The sequence below is a fragment of the Felis catus genome, chromosome F2 (genome assembly GCF_018350175.1).
Source record: "Felis catus isolate Fca126 chromosome F2, F.catus_Fca126_mat1.0, whole genome shotgun sequence".
Taxonomy (NCBI): Eukaryota; Metazoa; Chordata; class Mammalia; order Carnivora; family Felidae; genus Felis; species Felis catus.
Window position 1 is genome coordinate 48958374 of NC_058385.1, and position 9696 is coordinate 48968069.

Consider the following 9696-nt stretch of genomic DNA (forward strand, 5'->3'; position numbering starts at 1 on the left):
ACTCTGTCTCTCTCTGTCTCTCCAAAATGAATAAACGTTAAAAAAAAAAAATTGAACAACCAGGCAGAAAAACAATAAGGAAATAGAATTGAACAACACAATAAACCAACCGGACCTGACAGACATGAATGAATCTTAAAAATACTGTGCTAAGACAATATTAGCCCCAAAATATACACATTGAATGATCCCATTTATAGAAACTGTTCAGAATGGGCATGTTCATAAGAGATAGAACAGTACAGCACGTTGTACTGTTTAAAGTGTATTAGTGCTTTCTAGAAGATGTCAGGAGGAAACTTGACTGTGTCTAGCTGGGAGGGGAGAGGAAAGGTAGATATTCCTGTCTGAGACCCTAGTCTCAGATAATTCTGTGTGCTTAGAAATGACTTTGAACCTAAGTACTTCCTTGTAATTTTCTAAGTGAAACCAACATTAATCACCATTCATGCGTCACTGGAATTTTGCTAAGATTTATGACATATTAAGCCTGAGCTGGTCAAGCTGGGAAGGGCTCCTCATAGGGCCCAAGAGGAGGCATGAGGAATGGGAACGGACAGGAGGAGAGCCAGTGTCTTCCCCCACATTATAGGGCTCCTGCAAGCATCAAAGAATGCTGTGTCTATGCAAGTGCTTTGCATCCATAGTACACCTTCTAAATGAAAGGAATCATTACTGTTCAATGAACCAGAAGAGTAGCTCGCTAAATTATTAGTGTCTGAGTTACTATTGTTCAGTTCTCATGCGTAGGATCGTGCCAAAATTTTCTACAGAAAGTTTTGGTCTTTGAAAGAATGATGCGTCACAAATACAAACTAATGACACGGTCACTAAGAGTCATACATTGTCCTGCTACCTGTGACTAAAGGACATGTCAACGAAATTCTAAAATGCATAATAGAATTTTCTCAGTCCATTGACAGAATCTGAGACAGAACTGAGACAGGGATATGAAAGTATTTTGTTACCTGAAAAAATGCTAAACAAATGCCAGGTATTTTTATCATCTGAGCTAGGTAAGTTTTATTCATCTTGCTTTTTTTTTTTTTTTTTTAAGTCCACGTCGAAAAATATCAACCAATTTCCAATTGGCTCCTATGACAATATTTATTGGTGCCATCTGCTGGAAGTTCCTGAAAACTTGATGAGGTTAAGGTGAAGCAAACAGTAAACAGCACAGGACATGGTATTTTAAGTACCTGTATCCCTCATGTAATTAAAATTAAAATTAATGGGGCGCCTGGGTGGAGCAGTCGGTTAAGCGTCCGATTTCAGCCAGGTCACGATCTCGCGATCCGTGAGTTCGAGCCCCGCGTCGGGCTCTGGGCTGATGGCTCGGAGCCTGGAGCCTGTTTCCGATTCTGTGTCTCCCTCTCTCTCTGCCCCTCGCCCGTTCATGCTCTGTCTCTGTCCCAAAAATAAATAAACGTTGAAAAAAAAATTAAAAAAAAATAAATAAAATTAAAATTAATATTAAAATTAAATGGCATGCATTTTGTGTATTAAAGTCATCTATGTAGAACATGTTGATGCTGAATAAAGGAACATGTTTCAGAAATTGTAATTTTCATTCATTCCACCACTAGATTTTGAGCTCTTGGGGTCTGCCGGGCCTGTAGTAAGAATTAGGGATGCAAGGAGATGTAAGGACCTGTGCCTGCTTGCAAGCGGTCAGGGTCCTCCATTTAGGGGGGAGATGCCTGATCCACGAACAACCAAGTGTGACACAATGGGATAAGCAACGACCCCACGGGGGAAACTGAGAAGGGGACCTTCCCAATCCAGGAAGTGTCGGTCTTTTCCCAAAAATTTTGAAATCGACCATCTTTGCAGGGATGGAGGAGAGAAGAAAGAATTACAGAAGGAAAATCAAACTTGAGAAAGCGAAGCTATCAGGCAAGTAGAGGTAGGAATTAAAAAAAAAAAATCTTCCTCCAACCCCGTGAAACAGGTCACGTGGTCTCCGTGAACAATGAGCTCAATTTAAATGAATGTAGCCTTTCTTCAATGAAATGCACCGTGGATTTCAATATAGACAGTCTGCATTCCCCAGACTAATATATTTATCATCAAACCCCAGCGTAACTCGCCCTACAGTGAATTCAGACACAGCATGAAATTTCCTGCTCTCCAGCAGGCTCACCTCAATCCATCCATTAATCCCACAATAACACAACCCCACATTTTACACAGGTGAAAGTTTTGGCCCCCACTTGCAGAACCTTAGGAGGATTTACAGGCTTGAGTAATGAACGTCGGCTTTACACCAGTGGTCCTCAAACTTCAGGGTGCATCGCAATCACCTGGAGGGAGGGCTTCTTAAACTACAGAGTTTCTCCTTCTGGAGGTCCTGGGCAAGGCCTGATGATTTGCATTTCTGACAAGTTGCCAGGTGATGCTGCTGCTGCGGCAGGGACAGCTCTTTGGGAACCACTACTGTGGACTTTAATAGCATAAATTTAAAAGAAAGAAAGGCAGCCTTTCTGTCCCAGGGCAGCCATCAGCTCGAAGGTCAGCCAAGATGGGTGCTTACAAGTATGTCCAGGAGCTGTGGTGGAAGAAGCAGTCCATGGGTGTCTTCTTCTCAGGGCGCCCTCCCCCAGCCCTCTGCACTCCATAGCCCCTCCCCCCACCCAGCCCAGCTGATAAAGAGCACAAACCGGGATAGAGCATGGTTATGTCACCTATCGGATTTGTGTGCATGGTGGTGGCTGTAAACTCCCCATTCCTAAGGGTGCAACCAAGGGCAAGCCTGTCCATCACGGTGTCCACCAGCTGAAGTTTGCCGGAAGCCTTCAGTCTGCTGCTGAGGAGTGAGTTGGATGCCCGTGTGGGGCGCTGAGAACCCTGGAATCTTCTTACTGGGTGGGTGAAGTTTCTACATACAAACTCTTTGAGGTCATCTTCTTTGATCCCATTCCATAAAGCATCAGAAGAAATCCTGACACCCAGAGGATCACCAAACTAGTCCACGAGCACAGGGGGATGCCAGGGCTGACACGTGCAGGCTACAAGAGCCATGCAAAAGCCTTCCATGGGCCTTGGACGGGGCCCCAAGTTCCACCACATTATTGGTCCTCCTGTGCAGCTTGGAGAAGAGGCAACACTCCCCAGCTCCCCGTTATTGCTAGGGTGAGTAATGTTTGTAAAAGTCTTAGGTAATAAACAATTTAGGTCATGTCTGCTTCCGGGAGTTCTTTAATTTGTCTGTTAAACTAGTTATCTGCAGATTGTCCCATGAACGCCCTATCAAATTATGAAAGTTAAGAGTGCAGTGATGTTTGAAGACTATACGTGATGGTGTTTCTTATTTCTAATAAGATAAACACTTTTGTCTTTCATATTAGAGAGTTTATGTGCTCAGTGTTTAAAATGCTGTTTGACTTAGGGGCTTCTGGGTATCTCATTCGGTTGAGGGACTGACTCTTGATTTCGGTTCAGGTCATGATCTCATGGTTTGTGAGCTCGAGCCCCACGTTGGGTGCTAAGAGTGCGGAGCCTGTTTAGGATGCCTCTCCTCTCGCTCTGCCCCTCCCCACTGCATGTGTACTCTCTCCCTCTCAATAATAGGTAAATAAATGAATGAACTTTAAAAATGCTGTTTGATATAATAGGTGTAAAATAAATTCTGTAAAAGTGGAATGCAAAAAAAAATAAGCAAAGTATTCATCAGTTTTTATAAGCATTTAAAAATCACTTACAGTGATTTATTTGAAAAGTAATGCAGGGCACGTTGAAAAATAGAATTAATATTACTAGAAGAAATCTACATCACTTAAAATCTCAAACCCAGAAATAAACATCATAAACATTTGATATCTTTCCTCCACATCTCTTTTGATATGTATGTGCACATATGTACATGTAATTGAAATAATTTGAGATACACAATTTTGTTTCTGATTTTTTTTTCTTCTGGTATTCTATTTTGACCATTTTCCATATTATTTCAAAATTAGCAGGGTGCCTGGGTGGCTCCGTTGGTTAAACATCTGACTCTTGATTTCAGCTCAGGTCATGATCTCACGGTTCATGAGCTCAAGCTCCGTATCGGGCTCTGTGCTGACAATGCAGAACCTACGTGGGATTCTCTGTCTCCTTCTCTGCCCCTCCCCTCCCACCCCCCTTTCTCTTAAAATAATAAACATGTTTTAAAAGTTTAGCTAATCAGGGTACATTACTAATCAGGTTATTTCTGTGAGCAATAGAGATTGAAACCACGAATCCTATTACTGTTTTGCTGGGCAAAGTGTCCCCTGACCTCTTTATCCCTTCATTTTGAAGGTCATATCTCATCCTTCTTATTTTGTCCCTGATCAATAGTCCGTGAGAGGAGCGTGGGTCAGTAGGCAGCCAATGATCCATTGTCTTCCTTTTGTGGAAAGATTCTCTTGAACAAATAATAGGAGAGTTCACATTCTAGGATCTTCCCATCCTCTGTATCCCCAACATCTGTAACCATCAGTGAATAGCACTAACTTTGAATACATCAAGTATGGCAGGTGTAAGTCATCATTGTAGAGTGGCTCACCTTCTTACTAACTTCTTTTTTTTTTAAATGTGTATTTATTTTTGACAGAGAGAGAGACAGAGCATGAGCGGGGGAGGGGCAGAGAGAGAGGGAGACACAGAATCCGAAGCAGGCTCCAGGCTCTGAGCTGTCAGCACAGAGCCCGATGCGGGGCTGGAACTCACAGACTGTGAGATGGTGACCAGAGCCAAAGTTGGACGCTCAACTGACTGAGCCACCCAGGCGCCTCTCTTAATAACTTCTCAATTAGGAATTAGCCTAGTTAATTGTTTTAACATTTCCAAGAAAACTGGTTTCAGGTTGGTAGGTAAAAATTTAGGATGGGAATGAAGTTCAAGGACAGATGTATAGCTTCAGAAAATGTTTTTTGAAGTTTTTTGAGTTATATAAGTAATGATGCTTATCATAGAAAAAAGAGCTGTATCTTTCTTTTCCCCCAAAATTATTTTGATTATTTAGGCTCTCACTCTAGTTAATAATCGCTCTGGTTTGGCTGTAGACAATTATCACTCTACTTTTGGTTAAATCCCAGTATTCTTCGTTTCCTTTCCACCATAGCTTAATGGTTAAGAAGTTAGATTCAGAGTCGGAGGCCACTCAGAAACACTCTAGGTATTTCAAATAGGGGATTTAATAGGAGGAATCGTTGAAAAATGATGGAAGGGTGAAGGAGCCAAAGGGGACAGTGAGATAACTGAGAGATTGGTAATTGCAGGCATCTGCTCCCACCCCAAGGCTGGAGGTGGGGGGAGGGGAAGGAGAAAAAGAAAAGAAAAAGTGCTATTGCCAGGCCCATCAGGCATTCATCACTGTCACCGCGGAGGCTTACTGTCACCAGAAGCACTGACACACCATGGGGCTCCACAGCTGCTGTCCCCTATCCAGCAGCTTCTGTGGCCCACAGCACGGGTCTCCCCTTCTCCCACCTCCCTTCGGAGCCTCCCGTTGGCCCTGGGAATCCACTGAAAAGAAATGTAGTTTTCTGGACCTAGAATTCAGGGCCATCCAGCAGAACTTCCTGCAGGGATGAAAATGTCCTCTAATTTGTGCTGTCCAGTACGATAGCCACCAGCCACATGGGGACTATTGAATGCTTGAAACGTGGCTCCTGAAATTTAAATTTTATTTAATATTAGCTTAATTTGAGGTGCCATGTGTAGCTAGTGGTCCCCGTATTGAAAGGAGCAATACTGACGTTGGATGATGCACAGTGGGGTCATGGAAGGGCTGGCTTGGAGCTCAGAGCAACAGGCAAAGAACCAAGCAAGGTGAGGCAACCATTCGGCACAATGTCTGACTCACGGTAAGTACCCAATACATTTTCATTATAATTATCCTCTAAAATAGTTCCAAAACTTTATCATGAGGGGGCGGGGCAAGACGCAGGATGACTATGGAGTCACGGCAGTCCCAACTGTCTCCCAACACTTCTTATGGCTGTAATTCCGCGGATGTGTTTGCAGAACAGTTTCTTTCTCTTCCGTGTTATTCTTTGTCTCTTTGTCTAGTGATTTCAGTCCTTCCGTTCTTCTTATAGTATGGACTGGTTTGTTTTGTTTTTTACTTGACTGACTTAATGATCATAGTATTAAAGCCATTCTATAATGGGTAACTGACTTAATTATCATACGCTATAGAAGTGTGCAATTGTGCCAGAATAATCACTGCCACAGTGATAGGAGTTTTCTTGCTAATTACAGTTTTGTTCCCAGGGGTGATTTTTCTGACACTGCTATGACATACTGTGAGGCTTTACCCATAACACAGTGCATGGTAAGTTTATGTCTGACTGACTTTTCCTTATTATATTGTTTGTGTAAAAAAAAAAAAAAAGACTTTTTTTTAAGTTTATTTATTTATTTTGAAAGAGAGAGCCCTAGCAGGGGAGGGGCAGAGATAGAATCCCAAGCAGGCTCCGCACTGACAATGCGAAGCCCGATACGGAGCTTGAATTCACGAACTGTGAGATCATAGCCTGAGCCGAAATCAAGAGTCCCTTAAGCAAGCGAACCACCCAGGTGCCCCTTCCTTATTATATTCTTAATGACAAGAAAGATTTGTAAGTGTTTGTAAATGTTATATAGGAACTCTGATACATTGTGGGGCTTGATTTATTACAAAATCTATGATTTTGTGCCCAAACTGGCACTGTCTGCCACAATCTCTTCTCTTTTGATGGTTTAAGAGAGCAGACTAGCATCTGGATACTTATTTTTTTTATACAAATTACATAGATATACCTATATATTGTTGGCTGCTTAGAGAACCATATTCCAGTTGAAATTGACAGAAATTTCACAAGACCTGACTGTCCTCGCAGCGCTGTTGAAGGAGCATCTCGGTTCAAGTCAGCAACAGGCACACCTGGGAGTGGAACATTCTATCATGATGGTAAGAAATATATTTCTTTTCACTGCTCAGCTGCATTGTTAATTATGGTACATTTCCTAGATAACTTACAAAGCAGCCTTCTGAGGAAAGGTAAACACGAAAGGAAATGTTGAGCCCTAAATGGAACCTAAGCCAGTAATAACAAGATTAGCCTACACGCAGCTATTAGCCTGCAGAAGTTGCTATGGGCACCACATGATGACTTGACCGCAGGCACATCAGACCTTTCCCGTAAGCCGGCCAAAGTCGTGGATTGCTCTAAACATTTCCTGAAGATATGCTTTTAACACTAGTGGGAGCTCTTTACATTAAGAAAAAAAATCACACGACCCACAGTTGTTCTGCAAATTTCTCTTTCTCCTATTAGATCCAGTCCTCATGCCTGGGAGACTTATCCTTAAGGGAATCATTTGTTAAGACTTGGATCAAATTTTTTTTTCCCAAGAATTCTAAGGCACCATGGGGCACTTGGGTGGCTCAAGTTGGTTAAGTATCCGACTTTGGCTCAGGTCGTGATCTCACGGTTCATGAGTTTGAGCCCCACATCAGGCTCTCTGCATCAGGCTCTCTGCTATCCGCGTGGAGCCTGCTTCGGATCTTCTGTCCCCTCTCTTTTCCTCTTCCCCATGGTCATGCTCTCTCTCTCTCTCTCTCTCTCTCTCTCTCTCTCTCTCTCAAAAATAAACATTAAAAAAAAGAAAGAATTCTAAGGCACTAGAACATGGAAGTAAATAATTCATTACAATCTCCCTTTCTCACTCTGAACAAACAGTTAAGCCAATGACAGGAAACTAGTCCCTGGTCATCAGTTAGTGCTGTCTTTCAATTTCAAGTTACTTCCACACTTGTTATGTATATGAGACTGTCACTCAAAGAAAATCACTAAAAAGCACATGAGAAGATGCAGAAGAAAAGGCAAACAGTTGTTTTCCTATACTTTAGAGGACACAGAAAGGGAAATGTAAGAAAAACACTAAAGCTTATTAAGCATTTACCTGTAGCGTTCGACAGTGCTATTTCTGCTTTCCAGAATAGCCTCTATGTAGTTGCTGTCCCCTCAATTTCAGCTGCTATGACACCCTGTATTTGATTTAGCACCTTATTAAACTCCTGGCATAATGCCTGGACAAAAGAGGGCAATTTCTCCCTAACTTTGGCATTCCAGACTATGATAGTTGATTATCAACAATCGGGTGGCCTGTCATATTCTTGGGAAGCAGAGGCTTTCACCGTATGGGATTACGGTGAAATCTTGGAAGGGCTTTGAATTTCCACTTTCTTGTGCTCTCTACAGTCACCCTAACACTCCTCCATAATTCTGCTTCTGATAAAAGGAATAAAAGAACCTGGAAGAAGTGAATCAAGGGCTATCGGAGCTGTCAGCTGTCCTGGGGAATGCAGAATCCACCCCCTTAACTCAACTCCAGTTTTCTTCTGATTCTTTCCATAACACCACGTTCACATCATGAAAATACATCAAATAAAATTCACAGCTTCTGTTAGTGGAGAGTGGGCAGTGGAGGGACTTCCTGTCAGGCGTGGTGCTGAGGGTTTCATGTGCATTCTCTCACACAATCCTCAGACCAAATCTATGAATTATTATTCTTATTTTTCAGATTCATAAACTAAAGCTTTGAGAGTCTAAGTCGCAGACTCATAAATGGCTGAGCCAGGATTCAAACCCAGATGTGTCTGACTGCAAAGGCCATTTATTCAAACTGCTATGCTACAACCATGTTGTCTATATAAAATGCAACTTATTCTAAAGAAGGAAGCATTGCCAACACATGGAGAGTAATTGGAGACCCCAGGAGACAGTGAGATCCCAGGAAACATCCAGGGTAGGGATCATCCCTTATTAATAATAATAATAATAATAATAATAATAATAATAGTGAGAGCTACCTTTAACTGAGTGCCTACTAAAGGCCAGGCACTTTGTATTTGTTATTTAATTTAATTACCACAACCATCCTGTGAGGCAGGGATAATTATATACCCATTTTTCAGATGAGGAAACTGAGAATTAGAGAAATTAAATAGCTTTCCCAAGTCACACTGTTGGCAAGTGGTAAGATGAGCCTTCTAGGTGAATCTCAGTGATTTGAAACGTCATTCCCCTACTTATTTTAAAATGAGTGCCTGGCCATGGAATCTGTTTAATAGATATCGAATGCATGGCATGCGTAAATGAGTGAAAAGAAAAAAATGAATGAATGGGGACTGGAATGGAATATGAACCTGTTATGTAATGCCCAAGTAGGCCTTGGTAAGAATCTCTTAAAAACAAATTAGTAACAAACACATAATGCTTTGTTTTGCTCCAAAAGGTAGAATTGGGACAGATCAGTGGAAATTGCAGACTTCCTGTGGCTTCCCATACAGGAATCTGGCTTCAACATGTTCATTGCCTGGATGATCTTCAATTCTATGACTCAAAGATTCTGTGAGAGTCAGTGTCTTTATAGAGGCATGATAATGAACTTTCCAACACAGAGCTGCGTTGTAAAACAGTGATCTGCCCATCTTTGAAGGTGTTCCATCTATAGGACTACCTGCTGGAAAAGCTGTAGAGGAAATTATTAAATTGGGTGAGGCAGAAGATAGTTTGCAAAGGTAGCTACACTTACTCCCTTCCCTTTACCCATTCCCCCATTGCAAGATGATGTTGCAGCTCCTCCCACAGAGAGGTAGCATTCCTCCTCACCCCTTGAATCTGGGCTCGCCTTGTGACTCGCTTTACCATAGGGAATGCAACAGAAGCAATATTCTGC

General features: G+C 42.1%; 1 long non-coding RNA gene across 2 annotated transcripts; it reads left to right on the top strand.

The window, feature by feature from the left end:
• Positions 1-1440: 1440 nt before the first annotated feature.
• On the top strand, positions 1441-9417 carry LOC123383198. 2 transcript variants are annotated; one of them, XR_006592685.1, is made up of 5 exons: positions 1441-3132; positions 6244-6304; positions 6766-6922; positions 8539-8763; positions 9253-9417. It is a non-coding gene; the product is annotated as an uncharacterized LOC123383198 (long non-coding RNA). The 2 variants fall into 2 exon arrangements; XR_006592684.1 differs by having other exon boundaries at positions 6794-6922.
• The last annotated feature ends 279 nt before the right edge of the window (positions 9418-9696 follow it).